The sequence below is a fragment of the Dendrobates tinctorius genome, unplaced genomic scaffold (genome assembly GCF_039654945.1).
Source record: "Dendrobates tinctorius isolate UK_male_01 unplaced genomic scaffold, ASM3965494v1 ptg000196l, whole genome shotgun sequence".
Classification (NCBI taxonomy): domain Eukaryota; kingdom Metazoa; phylum Chordata; class Amphibia; order Anura; family Dendrobatidae; genus Dendrobates; species Dendrobates tinctorius.
In genome coordinates this window covers 19,206,147-19,222,080 of record NW_027361863.1, presented here as the reverse complement: position 1 = coordinate 19,222,080, position 15,934 = coordinate 19,206,147, and positions in this window count along the sequence as shown.

Here is a 15,934-nt window from a genome sequence, read left to right as displayed (position 1 = left end):
CCACAAATTCCCTTTCCCCTCCCCTTCCCCCATAGCAGGGTGCTTCTGCCACAGATATCCCCTCCCCTCCTCCCCCATAGTAGGTTGCCTCTGCTGCAGATTCCCCTCCCCCCATAGCAGGGTGATTATGCCACAGATTCCCCTCCCTCCCTTTTTCCATAGCATGGTGCCACTGCCACAGATTCCCCTCCCCTCCCCCATAGCAGGGTGCCTCTGCCACAGATTCCCCTCCCCCCATAGCAGGATGCCACTGCCAGATTCCCCTCCCCCCATAGCATGGTGCCACTGCCACAGATTCCCCTCCCCCCATAGCAGGGTGCCTCTGCCACAGATTCCCCTCCCCCCATAGCAGGATGCCTCTGCCACAGACTCCCCTCCCCCATAGCAGGATGCCTCTGCCACAGATTCCCCTCCCCCCATAGCAGGATGCCTCTGCCACAGATTCCCCTCCCCCCATAGCATGGTGCCACTGCCACAGATTCTCCTCCCCCCATAGCAGGGTGCCTCTGCCACAGACTCCCCTCCCCCCATAGCAGGATGCCTCTGCCGCAGATTTCCCACTACCAGGTCCAAGTGGATCTTTTGCCCCTGAGGTCCAGAGTGTAATCCTGCATGTGAACATCTCCACTCCCACACCAGTGCCCCACCCAGGACCAGTATAACCTGTGAGATTGGCATCTGGGAGCTCCTGCTTCTTCCCTAATTTACATCTGATTATCAGGCACATCTGTCATTAGCGCTGACGGTAATTATCCTCCGTCTGTTACATCACTAACGAGTCTTTGTTTTATGTAATCCATCAGCCGCACATTACTGCTCAGAAGATGATCTGTACTGAGAAAAGGCTGCACTTTGTGTATTACGGGGATATGGTCACAAGTGAGGAGCGAATTTGATCGGAAAACGACCGCCAAACATAAATTTAGCACAAATATGGCACATTCGGATTCGTGATGGGAAGAGCAAAATTTTATAAAATCGGTAAAAGTGCGGGAAAATATTTTGCCACAAAAATATTTTCTGCATTTTAGCAACGATAATGGTGGTGTATCATGAGCGTTTGGCTCGTGTTTGAGGGGAGGGGGTTTGCAGAGATCTAAAAAAAATTTTCATGACTTTGTGTGCGCACATTGCGGCTAGCCAACCAGAGCGCAGGAAACACCCACAATGTCCTGATCCTGATACAACGGCTTGTGTCATTGGCTGCTGACATCACAAGTCCCTTTCCATCCATATAAATAGCGGACATCTTGTTTTAGCGCCATTTTGACACTGATGCAACGCAGAGAGGCTGCTCCTGACGCTGGCACTGTCAACAGCAAGATTTCAACTAGTTAGTTAGGCGGTTGTATATCAGCCAGATAGTGTCCAGTGTGGCTGTAAAATTTACCTTCCAGCACTTTTTTTTTTCTTTTTTGGCCATACTGAGGTCCACAAAGAAAGCCAGCAGGGAACGTGTAACTTTAAAATAGTTGGTAGCATCTAATGTGTTATAGAGACCTAATCCACACCCAAACAATTCTTTTTTCTGTGACTAACACGATACATCAAGCCATATTTCAACTTTGAATTTACTGTCGCTGAAATTCAGCAGTTTGCAGAGGTGGTGCAGAGATTAAAATCTAATTTTTGGTTGTTAATACTAATGTACTAATGTAAGGGGGTGAAGATCAGGAAGAGTCAGAAGGGTTAACTCTCCTGCTTTGTGTCTGGAACCACATAGCTGGGGCAGTAGGGTTGCTGGGGGGGTAAGACTTACTGACTTGGACCGACTGCACCATGTGACCGTCAGGAGCTGTGGGGGAAGAGTAGGGGCGGTGTACCGGAAGCGGGACAGGCTGAGGGCACGAAAGCACAGCGCGCCAGAGTCAGAGCAGTGCGCACCACGGGGAGAGCAGGCTGCAGCATCGCGTTCCAGAAGCGAGAGGACTCCCGGACAGAGTACTGAGACAGAAGGATGTGATATAGATAATGCTGTCTGTGAGTACGTTAACGCGAAAGCCCCATTAACCAGAGGAGGTTTTCCCCCTGACAGTGCAGAGACAGTGATCCGTTCGTGCAGCCCCGGTCCCCGCGGTGACAGGCCAGAGCCCCCTGAGTGTGGCTGAGGGACTTATCAGTGGGTGCAGCATTGTCCCTGCGGAGAGACTGTTAGCATGACAAGCAGACTCAGAGCATGAGGAGACCAAATTCCACAGCGTCCTCCTGTCTCCCGCTCTAACCCCGAAGTTTCCCGTTCCAAGGAGAAGAGAGAGACTGCAGAGACTACAAATGCCGCTGTTGACGGTGCCTACGTAGGAGAAGACGACCCTTCAATCAAGGCTTCACCGGACTGATAAGTTGCAAGAAAACCCGCTTAACCCTTTTTGCTCTTCTGAACTGTTTGATAACGCTGCTTAGCTTTAGTATACTGTTAAATCACGTTTACTCTGTCAGTTTAACCCCCATTGCTTCTCCCAACGAGGAGATACTGTCCCCTGCAAATAAACCCTTTAATTTTTACTCTTGTCTCTGATCTGTGGTGACTAGAGAGGAGTGACTTTGCCTTTTTTAGGGTCGAGTTGGGTTTCATGAAACCCGACTTTCACAAAAGTCAGGTCGAACGAAATCGGCCGACTATAGGGAAAAGTCGGACTCTGACTGAAACATGAAACCCAACGCAAGTCAATGGGGAAGCAAAGTCGGCAGGGAGTGGAGGACAGTAAACACACCTACAGTGCCCATTTCAATGCCAAAAACATCAATTCTTATTACTGAAGCTTGTCAACCTTAATTTACTTCATAATAATAGTTACGCATTGAAAACTGGGGGTTATTTGGCTAAAGATGTGGGGGGGGGTAGGGCTGGCTCCAGGTTTTCGTGTGCCCTGGGCCAAAGAGTGTCAGTGCGCCCCTTTAACACATTCCACAACTCATGATGCTCCGTTACGGCACAGAAATATAGGTATAGCACAATGAAAAATATTTCACTGCTTACATGACGTGACTGATCTATTTTAAATTCTACAATAGCTCAAAAAAAGGACAGTATATTACTCCATACAGTATTATGGCCACCACATTGGGCGCCATACAGAGTAATGAGCCCCATATATTTCTCCATACAGAATAATTGGTCACATATACTGTTCCATACAGTATATGATGAGCTCCACATAATGCTACAGTATATGATGGTCCCTATGGACGATGCTCCAGTGTATGATGGGCCCTAATAATGCTCCATATATAGTGGGCTCCATTTCTAATGCTCCAGTGTATAATGGGCCCCGTAAATGCTGCTCCAGTGTCTGATGTCCCCCATTTGGAATGCTCCAGTATATGATGGGCCTCATGGATGATGCTCCAGTGTATGATGGGCCCTGATAATGCTCCATATATAATGGGCTCCATTTCTAATTCTCCAGTGTATAATGGGCCCTGTAAATGCTGCTCCAGTGTCTGATGTCCCCCATTTGGAATGCTCCAGTATATGATGGGCCTCATGGATGATGCTCCAGTGTATGATGGGCCCTAATAATGCTCCAGAAATAAAGGGCTCCATTTCTAATTCTCCAGTGTATAATGGGCCTGTAAAGGCTGCTCCAGTGTCTGATGTCCCCCATTTGGAAGGCTCCAGTATATGATGGGCCCCATTTTTAATGAACCGAGGCATGGTATGTGAAAAGAGCTCCATGGAGTTATCTTAAGTGTGTGCTGCCACATCCTTCACTTTTGGTGTGGGTGAAGGACACAAGGAAAGGGGTTGGTCCTCACCAGAAGCCTGCACTGACGACTCAGTGCTTGGATTTTATTAAACTTCAGAAGAGTAGGCGATAGAGCTGGAGGCTGTTTCAGCAATGTAAGGTAACACCAGTTCCTGATGCTCTGGCTTTAAAAGCAGTCTACCTACTCCCAGAGAAGGAAACCTTACAGGCCTTCCCGGAGGTACACCATGACGCAGACTCAACACCTCCTGCCCTAGCTGCTATTGTGCTTTTGGCACTACCAGCAGATGCACCACCATCACCATCACTAACAGGTGGCCCCCCATGCCCACGTCCGCGTCCTCTTCCACCATAGTTCCTCATGTTTTGAAAAATGGACCCAAAATACCAGCAGATATATGGTACTGTATCAGGAGCGTACAGCTCTATACAGTCTAGGGATAACATTAAATCTCTGTATATATTTCATGAGTCATACACAGACGCTCACAGGCTCAGTATGGATTACACAATAAAATAAAAAGTTGAAAAAGGGTTCAGTATCACCAGATACAAGGTATATATAGTATAGTGTAAACATTCTAAATCTCCATATATATTTCAGGAGGCAGACACAAACGCTCTCAGGCCCAGTATGGATTACACAAGAATATGAAAAGCTGTAAATGTAAATGTAACACAAGCGTACAGCTGTATACAGTGTTGAGGTAATCTTAAATCTCCAAATATGTTTCCGGATAACAGACAGACATTCACAGGCTCATTGTGGATTACAGCTGAATCTAAATAGCAAAAAAGGTTACTGTATCAGAAGCGTACTGCTGTAATCAGTGTTGGCCAAATTTGAAATCTCCGTATATATTTTTCCGGAGTCACCCTCACACGCTCACTCAGTCTGGGTTTGACCATAATAAAAAATGTTGCTAAAAAGGTACTGGATAACAAGATAGCAAATATATATATATTATAGGGTACAATTAAAATCTCAGTATACATAGTCCCGTAGTCACTCTCAGACGCTTACACAGTATGGATGTGACCGTAACACTAAATGTCGACCAAAGGTACTGTATAACAAGATACAAGCTGGATCGAGTATAGGGTAAAAATTGGTATTTCCGATTCACCATCTCTATAGAAGGCGGAAACCACACACGCTCACTCACTATGGATGATACCTTAATAAAAAATTTTGAACAAAAGTACTGTATCAGCACATACCAGGTGTATCCAGTCTAGGGGTAATTGTAAATTTCCGTCTACACTTCTGGAGTCAGACACAGACACTCACAGGCTCAGTATGTATTACACCAGAATTTAAAAAGTAGAAAAAGAGAAAGGTATTCAGGCGTACACCAGGATACAGTGTTGTGGCACTTTTAAATCTTCGTATATATTTCAATCTTAGTAAGCCAGTCCAGACTCTCCGCTACTGGAAACTACATGGATACAAGTACAGACGGAAAGTTGAGTGTTTGCAGAAATTTGGGAATTAGTCATTGCAGGAAAACGTCATGGTAGATGTTGCAGAGGCAATGCAGACCCTCAATTACTGTGTCTGTGGAGACAGCAAAAACGGTTCTTTGTGAAGAAAGGATAGCTTTATCGCAGTAGCATGGATCACATCAACGTTACTCGTCTCCATCAAATTGTGAACACAGGGAGAGATGTAGGCATTGTCCTCACTGCCTATCATGATGTGTCTGGGCATTTTGGAGGGCAAAAGATAGAAGCCACAGGCCGTAGGCGATTCTATTGGATTGGCATGAGAGAGACATTGAAAAATGGTGGCAGGAATGTCACACGTCTGTGATTATCATAACAGTGAAAGGTGATCATAAAGCACCACTGCATCCGCTTGCAAGTTGACGTCCATTACAAATGGTAGCCATTGATCATCTGAAGGTAGAGGTCAGCAGGTCAGGCTACATCTTAACCATCATAGATCAATACACCAAATTTCTAGTGGCCGTCCCTGTGAAGGATTTAACTGCCCAGACAACACAGCAGTGGAGCACAGAGAGGTAAGTATTGCAACTTGCAAGTGCTGTGGCCATGACCAAGCAGGGGGTGCACACTCGTGGGCGACGGTACTGGCACAGGGCCCCTCATAGAACGCTGGTGTGTCTGACGGCGAGTGGGCCCCCCCACCATCAGAGACACTGTGTTGTACTATGAGGGGTCCTGTGCCAGTGCAGTCGGCCATCAGTGGGCCCATCCACCTGTTCAGAGCAACGTCACTTGCCTGGGTGCACCAGGTGTTGACCCCAGCCCTTGGGGGGGGTGGGCAGCCCAGTTAGGGAGGTTTAAAAAATGGCATATGTTGATGTGTAGGCTGGACATTCAGCAGCTGTAAATGGCGGAATTGGGCAAGTCAGAGGAGGAGGAGAACAAAAGCGAGGCAGTTTTCTGGCAACCTAGGTGTCATCAGGGGAAGGTGGGACAAAATCCTTGGAAACCCATGCATGGTTCATTTTAATGAAGGTTAGATCATCAACATTTTGGGTCGACAGACAGGTCCTTTTTTCTGTCAGGATTGATCCAGCAGCACTGAAGACTCTTTCAGTAACACACTAGCAGCAGAGCAAGCGAGCTCCTGTAAGGCATATTGTGCCAATTCAGGCCAGGTGTCCAGTTTACAGGCCCAATAGTCAAAGGGGAATGACCTGCGAGGGAGAACATCGATATGGGAGGATAAGTAGTTTGTAATCATAGTTGACAACTGCTGTCTCCTGTCACTTTTAATCGATGCAGTATTAGCAGTCGTGTGAGCGGTACTTGAGAAATCAGTCCACAACATGGTCATGAAACCCCTGTCTCCAATGCCACTTCGGCTGTGTGCACCAAGAACAACTCTTCCATTGTGCCCACTACGGCTCGTGGGAGAAACAGCACCGCTGCTGTGTGCTGGGAAAGCATTAAACAAATGGTTTACCAGAGTTGCTTGTTTGCTAGCCAATATTATCTCTAGGTTCTCCTGTGGCATGATGTTGTGTAATTTGCCTTTGTAGCGTGGATCGAGGATGCTGGCCAGCCAGTAGTCATCATCATTCATCATTTTGGCAATGTGGGGTCCCTTTTTAGGATCCGCAAGGCATAACCGCACATGTGGGCCAATGTTCCAGGTGTCAATAATGCACTGCCACTGCTGGGTGGAGGAGCGCTTTCTGGAAAATACACATCCCTTCAGTCACGCACAAACCCTGTACCTGACCTTGGAATTCCAACATTTTCTCTTGCCCGCTGATAAGCATCCTCCTGCCCAAAATAATCATCCCCCTCATCCTCCTCTTCTTCCTCCACCTTGTCCAGGACAGTTCCCTGACCAGACAATGGCTGACTGTCAGCAAGGCTTCCCTCCTCTTCCTCCTGTTCCTCTTCCGCTGCAGACGCGTGTTCCTTAATGTGCGTCAAACTTTGCATGAGCAGACGCATAAGTGGGATGCTCATGCTAATGATGGCGTCATCTGCGCTTACCAGCCATGTGCATTCCTCAAAACACTGAAGGACTTTACAGAGGTCTTTCAGCTTTGATCACTGCACACCTGACAATTCCATGTCTGCCCTCAAACTGCCTGCCCGTGTATCCTCCCACAAATGCATTACGGCCTGCCTTTGTTTGCATAGCCGCTCCACCATGTGCAGGGTGGAGTTCCACCTTGTTGCAACGTTGATAATTAGGCGGTGCTTGGGGAGGTGGAGCAATTGCTGCAGCTTCGGCATACGACTGGAGTGTATGGGCGAGTGACGGATGTGCAAGCACAGTCTTCGCACCTTATGGAGCAGGGATGTTAACTCTGGATAATTATTAAGGAAGCACTGCACCACCAGGTTCAAATTGTGAGCCAGGCAAGGAATGTGTGTGAGTTTTGCAAGGCCTATGGCTGCCACAAAATTATGGCCGTTATCACTGACTATCTTGCCTGGCTCAAGATGTAGACTGCCCCGCCATGACTCAGTTTGTCGCTGCAAGTAGTCGGCCAGTACCTCCGCAGTGTGTCTGTTGTCGCATAAACACATCATCATCAAACCAGGGGAAGAGTCTTGAGGAGATCATTTGCATATTCCCAGTGCCTTCTGGGATAAGTGAAGAGTCTCCGCGAGCTCAACGATCACTGGGTTTTGGCCGTTGCAGCTGAAAAGAGGAAATCGGAAAACCAGGGGAAGAGTCTTGAGGAGATCATTTGCATATTCCCAGTGCCTTCTGGGATAAGTGAAGAGTCTCCGCGAGCTCAACGATCACTGGGTTTTGGCCGTTGCAGCTGAAAAGAGGAAATCGGAAAACCAGGGGAAGAGTCTTGAGGAGATCATTTGCATATTCCCAGTGCCTTCTGGGATAAGTGAAGAGTCTCCGCGAGCTCAACGATCACTGGGTTTTGGCCGTTGCAGCTGAAAAGAGGAAATCGGAAAAACCGCGCGCCTATCGGCGCTCGAATTTTGGCTCATCTTTCATCGTTTTTAAGAAATCTCAAGATGGAAGAGGCCAGGAGCCATTTGGTGAGCTGCATTTCTTGCTACATGTTCACAGATTTACCAGTGGAAAAGCCAAACTTCACATGCCACAAATGCAAGCTTGTGACCCTGTTGGAGGAAAAGTTGCAAAATCTCGAAGAGAGGTTAGCTACGTTGAAGATCATTAAGGAAGGTGAAGAGTTCTTGGACAGAGCAGAATTATCTCTTCATGATACAGAAAGAGAAGAAATTCGAAGTGCACCTGAAGAAACAGAGGAATGGAGACATGTGACCCAGAGAAGCAGGAGGATCAGGAGGCAGTCAGCACCCATACTGCTCAGGAACCAGTACCAGGCTCTCACGCAGGAAAACGATGAAGAAATACATCAGGATAAGACTTTGCCAACAAACAGCAACCTTGTACGCCTTCAGAGTCCTCCTGGATGGAGAAAGAAAAATGTTGTGAAGAAGAAACGGAGAGTGGTGGTCATGGGGGATTCCCTGTTGAGAGGAACAGAGGCCGCTATCTGCAGACCGGATATAACTTCAAGAGAAATGTGCTGTCTTCCAGGTGCAAAAATTAAAGATGTGTCTGACAGGATATCAGGACTCTTCAGACCTACAGATGACTACCCATTCCTGCTACTACATGTGGGGACAAATGACACCGCAAGAAACGACCTGGAAACCATCTGCAGAGACTTTGAAGACTTAGGCAAGAAAGTGAAAGAACTGGGAGCGCAGGTGGTCTTCTCTTCCATCCTCCCAGTGGATGGCCATGGAACAAGGAGGTGGAATAAGATTCTGCAGGTGAACAACTGGCTACGTCGATGGTGCCGTCAGCAACGATTTGGATTTCTGGATCACGGAGTGAACTACTTATACGATGGACTACTTGCTAGAGATGGGGTGCACCTTACGAAGACTGGAAAGCAGGTATTTGGAAGTCGCCTTGCTACACTTGTAAGGAGAGCTTTAAACTAGAACAACATGGGAAGGGAAGCAAAAGACCAGAAAAAGCCATACACCTGACAAATGCTATTGAGAACTCTGCTATTAGAAGTGGAAAGGAAGAACAAAGACAAAAGAATCTAATTAATAAAAATATTGGAGAAAGAGAAACCAATCACAAACTAAAATGTTTCTATACTAATGCACAAAGCATGGGCAACAAACAAGGAGAATTGGAACTACTAACACAGGAAAAGAAATATGATGTCATTGGAATCACTGAAACTTGGTGGGACAATACACATGATTGGAATACAAGACTAGAAGGATACAACTTATTTGCAAGAAACAGACTTGATAAACGAGGAGGGGGTGTCGCATTGTATGTTAGAAATGCGTATATCTGCACAGAGATTGAAGCTTCAGAGACTGGGAGTTCTGTGGAAACTGTTTGGGTAAGAATACAAGGACAGAACAATGGAAAGGACACCATTGTAGGCATTTACTACAGGCCGCCTGTGCAAGCTGAAGATATGGATGAACTCTTTATGCATCAAATGGCCAAGTTCTCCAAAAAATATGACATAGTTGTCATGGGAGATTTCAACTATCCAGACATTTGTTGGGAATCTCTCTCAGGCAAAACTAACAGGTCAAGGAAATTCTTATCCTCTCTTGCTGACAACTTTATCTTCCAAAAGGTAAAGGAGAAAACAAGGGGAACTGCTACCTTGGATCTAATCCTTATAAACAGGGAGGAAATGGTTGAGGAGGTAAAAGTGGCTGGGACCCTAGGAGGTAGCGACCATGCTATTTTAGAATTTTGGATAACTAGAGGCGGAAGACCTGTGAAGACTCAGACGTCAAGGTTAGATTTCAGAAAGGCAGATTTTAAGGGATTCAGAAAGAGAATTGGAGGGATCCAATGGCTGGATATCCTTAAAGACAAAAATGTCCAGGAAGGATGGGAAATCTTGAAAAATGAAATTCTCAAAGCACAGTTGTTAACAATTCCGAAAAGAGGGAAGAATAGGAAGCATTTAAGGAAACCAGGATGGATGAACACAGAACTTAAGCACATGCTAAAAAGGAAGAAAAAAATGTTTATAAAATGGAAAGAGGGAGGCATATCTAAAGAAGAATATAATGCTGTCTGCAGAACCTGCAGGGCACAAATCAGATTAGCTAAAGCTGAAAATGAATTGAGGCTTGCAAGAGATGTCAAAAGCAATAATAAAGGATTTTGGGGATATGTCAAAAGTAAAAGAAAAGTCAAAGATGCTATAGGATTTTTACAGGATGAAAATGATGAAATGGTAAGACAGGATGTTGAGAAGGCTGAACTTTTAAATTCCTATTTTGCATCTGTTTTCTCTCAGAAAGGAAATGTAACATCAACTGTTATTCACTGTCCTATTAAGGGAATAGAAGAATCCAGGATATCTATAAACAGAAAGATAGTGAGGAAACACTTAGCTAACCTAAATGAATTCAAGTCTCCAGGTCCAGATGAATTACACCCCAGAGTACTGAAGGAGATAGCAGAAGAAATTTTTGAACCCCTCTCCATAATCTTTGAAAATTCTTGGAGAACAGGAGAAGTGCCAGAAGACTGGAGAAGAGCAAATGTTGTTCCTATCTTCAAAAAGGGGAAGAAGGTGGACCCAGGCAACTATAGGCCGGTGAGTCTGACTTCTATACCAGGAAAGATCTTTGAACAAATTATTAAACAACATGTATGTCAATACCTGGATAAGAATGAAGTGATTAAACAGAGTCAGCATGGGTTTGTAACTAATAAGTCATGTCAGACTAATTTAATTTCCTTCTATGACGGTATTACTGATTGGGTGGATCAAGGAAATGCTGTAGATATAGTATATCTTGACTTCAGCAAAGCATTTGACAAAGTCTCTCATACAATCCTTATTGAAAAAATGACTAAGTATGGAATGGACAAGGCAACTGTTAGGTGGATTCATAACTGGCTTAGTGATCGGACCCAAAGAGTGGTCGTAAATGGCTGCACATCCAGTTGGAAGAATGTCTCAAGTGGGGTACCACAGGGCTCTGTCCTGGGCCCTGTATTGTTCAACATCTTTATCAACGATTTAGATGAAGGAATTGAGGGTAAACTGATTAAATTTGCTGATGACACAAAGCTAGGAGGGATAGCTAATACTAGAGAAGAGAGAGAGAGGATTCATAAAGATTTAAATAAACTGGAGAAGTGGGCAGCAACTAACAGAATGGTTTTTAACAGGGAGAAATGCAAGGTACTACATCTGGGCAATAAAAATGAAAAAAGCATATATAGAATGGGAGGAATAGGGCTAAGTGACAGCACATGTGAAAAAGACTTGGGTATACTAATAGATCACAGACTGAATATGAGTCAACAGTGTGATGCAGCAGCAAAAAAGGCAAATGCAATTCTAGGATGTATTAACAGAAGCATACAGTCTAGATCACGTGAAGTAATTATTTCCCTCTACTCCTCTTTGGTCAGACCTCATCTGGAATATTGTGTCCAATTTTGGGCACCACATTTTAAAAAAGACATCAACAAACTGGAGCAAGTTCAGAAAAGAGCGACCAGAATGGTGACCGGTCTGCAAACCCTGTCTTATGAGGAAAGGTTGCAGGATTTGGGAATGTTTAGTTTGCAAAAGAGAAGACTGAGAGGAGACTTAATAGCTGTCTACAAATATCTAAAGGGCTGTCACATTGTAGAAGGATCAACTTTATTCTCATTTGCACAAGGAAAGACTAGAAGCAATGGGATGAAGCTGAATGGGAGGAGACACAGATTAGATATTAGAAAAAACTTTTTGACAGTTAGAGTGATCAATGAGTGGAACAGGCTGCCACGAGAAGTGGTGAGTTCTCCTTCAATGGAAGTCTTCAAACAGAGGCTGGACAGACATCTAACTGGGATGATTTAGCGAATCCTGCTTTGAGCAGGGGGTTGGACCAGATGGCCCAGGAGGTCCCTTCCAACTCTACCATTCTATGATTCTATGATTCTATGATTCTATGATTCATCTGTAACACAGCCTGCTGACGCTTACCACAAGCTGTTCGATAGTGGGACACCTTGTGTGCAACACTGACAGCTGTTGATGGAGTGCTCGTGCGACTGCGCTCTGTGGACAAGCTTTCGCTTATAGGTGGAAGAGGAGGATATGGCTTGAATGCCTACAGGCAACTGTTTTCTATACCGTGGGCTAGGCAGCACTGTTCCACCGCCGCTGTGCCCTGTGGAGCCTGCATCCACCACATTAACCCAGTGAGCAGTGATGGACACGTAACAGCCCTGGCCATGCCTACTGGACCATGCATCTGTTGTGAGTTGCACATTTCCACTCACTGATTGCTTGAGTGCATGGACAATGCGGTCTTTCACATGCAGGTGGAGGGCTGGGATGGCTTTTCGAGAAAAGAAGTGCCGACTGGGTAGGTCATAGCGTGGGACTGCGTAGGCCATGAGCTCGCGGAAAGCTTCGCTTTCAACCAAAACGGTAGGGCATCATCTCTAACGAGATTAGTTTGGCAATGTAGGCGTTCAAAAACAGTGTACACGGATGAGAGGATGAGTACTTTCTTGTCCTACTCAGAGTGTCTGGTAGGGTGAGCTGGACTGGAGAGCTGCATATGGGGGAACTAGCGGTGGACTGGACGGAGTGAGAGGGAGTTGGTGATGGTATTGGTGGTGATGGCCTAGATTCTGTGTTGGGTTGCAAAACCATTGTGATTCCCTGAGTGCTTTGGCCTTGCAACGACAACTCAACATTTCTTGCTGCTGGTGTGCTTACCGGTGGGCTTACAGTGGGGGAAGCGATGGAGCGTTGCTGGCTACCTTTAGTCAGAGCAGGTGCATATGTGCTACCTGAGGTTTTGTAGCCCATCCACGCTTGCAAGTGCATGGTGGTTAAATGTCTAATCATGCAACTGGTATTCAAATTTCTTAGATTTTTCCCTCGGCTAAAGGTCCTTCTGCACTTCTTACAGGTAACCTTTGCCTCATCAGTAGGATTTTGGACAAAGAAGTGCCACATTGCACTCTTCCTACTACGGTATACATTTTCTGGCCTTGCACGCTGTGCTAAGTTGACCGTCTGGTCAAGCTGTCCTGCAACTCTTTTAGTTTTTGGTCCACCTTTTTGGACAGCTACGGGCCCGCCAGATAACCGCTGCTGTGATGTCAATGCCTGCTGCGGATCCTTCTCCTTATCTGAACTATTGCCAGCGCCTCCCTCCTCCCCCCAATGGATGCCAATCCGGGTCAAGAACTGGGTCATCCATCACCTCCTCTTCAAAGTCATCTGCAACTTCCTCTTTACCTTCCTCTGTGTCACCATGTAAGGTGGTATAGTATGTGGGAAGGGGCATCTGAGTTTCATCAGGGTCAGATTCTGGCTCAGTAGACTGCGAGGACAATGTAGTGCTCTGGGTCAATGTACCAGCAGAATCATCTAGCAGTGGCTGTGCATCACTGCACTCCATGTCAGATTCATCTTGGACTGGGGAATTCAGGATTTGACTGGATAACCCAGGCATGGTATGTGAAAAGAGCTCCATAGAGTAATCTGAAGTGTGGGCTGCCGCATCCTTCACTTTTGGTGGGGGTGAAGGACACAAGGAAAGGTGTTTTTCCTGACCAGAACCCTCCACTGATGACTCTGTGCTTGCAGGTTTGGAACGTTCAGAAGAGGAGGCAATAGAGCTGGTGGCTGTTTCGGCAATGTATGCCAAAACCTGTTCCTGATGCTCCGGCTTTAAAAGCGGTTTTCCGACTCCAAGAAAAGGGAACCTTACAGGCCTTCTTGGGCCAGACGATGACGCAGGCTCAACACCTCCTGCCTTAGCTGCTATTGTGCTTTTGCCAGAACCAGTCGATGCACCACCACCATCAGTACCAGCTGCGCCCCCCTGCCCACGTCCGCAGCCTCTTCCACCATACTTCCTCATATTTGGGAAAATGTACCCAAAATACCAGCAGATAGATGGTACTGTATGAGGAGCGTCCAGCTGTGTAAGGTGTATTAAAAAAATTAAATCTACGTATATTTTTTGCTAGTCACAGACGCCCTCCCAGTATGTATTTGACTGTAATACAACAAGCAGATATATAGTACTGTATCAGAAGTGTACAGCTGGATGCGTTTTTTGTGTAACTAACAATCTCCGTATATGTATTTACAGAGTGTCACACACACACGCTGACTCTGTATAGATGTGACTGTAATGTGAACAGCAGATATACACTACTGTTTGAGAATCGGACAGCTCTATACGGTGTAGGTCTGGAAAAATGGAAAATCTCCTCAGTTTGTTTTTCCAGAAAAACACACAGATAGCTTCACTGTTTGAAAAGCCGACAGCTCTATATGTAGGTCTGGAAAAATGGAAAATCTCCTTGTTTTTTTTTCCAGAAAAACACACAGATAGCTTGCATTTGTCCGTGATACCAGCCGGTACACAGTAGTGTGTGAGGAGCGTACACCGCTATACGGTGTCTGTATGGAAAATTGTAAATCTCAGGCTATGTTTATACGGAGTGACACACGCTGTCTCTGTATAGTTTGGACCATAATCAAACAGCAGATATACTAAACTGTTTGAAAAGATGACAGCTATATACGGTGTAGGTCTGGAAAAATGGAAAATCTCCTCGGCTTGTTTTTCCAGAGTCACACACAGACAGCTTGTATTTGTCAGTGATACCAGCCTGTACATGGTAGTGTGAGGAGCGTACACCGCTATACGGTGTGTGAAAAAAAGAACGCTCGGTAACTGACCAGAACAAAGTAATAAAAGTTGGAGTGCTTTGAAAAAAGCAGTTTGAACAGCATTGTGCACACAGCAATGCAGCTATCTGGTAGCCTTAAAAGGAGTCTAATCACCACCAGCGCTGCTGCACACAACTAAAATCCTCCCCTGTCACTGCACACTAACTGTACAGTGAAAAGCACTATCAGCTGAAGCTATTCTTTTTTCTTCTTCCCTGCCTAACGCTCTCCCTATTCAAAATCAGCAGCAGCACCTCTCCTTGTTCTAAGATCGGCAGAAGTAAGATGGCGGTCGGCGGTCATGGCCTTTTATAGCCCCTGTGACGCCACACAAAGCCAGCCAATTACTTCAATGCCCTTCTCTAAGATGGTGCTGGCCGCTGCCTATGTCATCGCGTTGCCCACAGTGTGCGTCCTCCTTCATTGGTTGAAAAAAGGCGCTGGAAGCATCATTTGAAATGCGACTTTGGCGTGCGGGTCGGCGACCTCATGGCCGACATCACGCTATGGTCGGGTTTTGCTTCATGAAACCCGACTTTAGCGAAAGTCAGTGATTTTTAAATTTGACCGACTCGTTTCGCTCAACTCTAGTGGTAACATCCTCAGCACCTGCATCTTATTACACTCCTACCACACTATCTGAGCAATATGACTGGGTGAGACTGTGGTGGAAGGTGAATTAGGTTTGGTGTTCAAGGTGTACGTTTGTGAAAGCACTAGTGAAGCAACGACATGTCCTATGCAAATGTAGGATAACAAGCAGGAACGCGGGATGCAGTGATGAGACGCAGGCAGAGCAAGGGTTAACAGGTTTATTTGCAGGGGAAATTATTCCACACAGGGAGATAAAAAAGTTAAACGGTAATAAAGGCACAGCACAATAATAACAGTACAAATACACGACAATTTGTGTAACAGGTATATCAGAAAGTCCTGGCTCTGCAGCTTCTGCTGCATACTCAACAGCGCCGACGATGGCAGGTGCTGCGCCTCCTTCTGGAGGTCTCTGTAGACATTGGTCCCTCTTCTGAT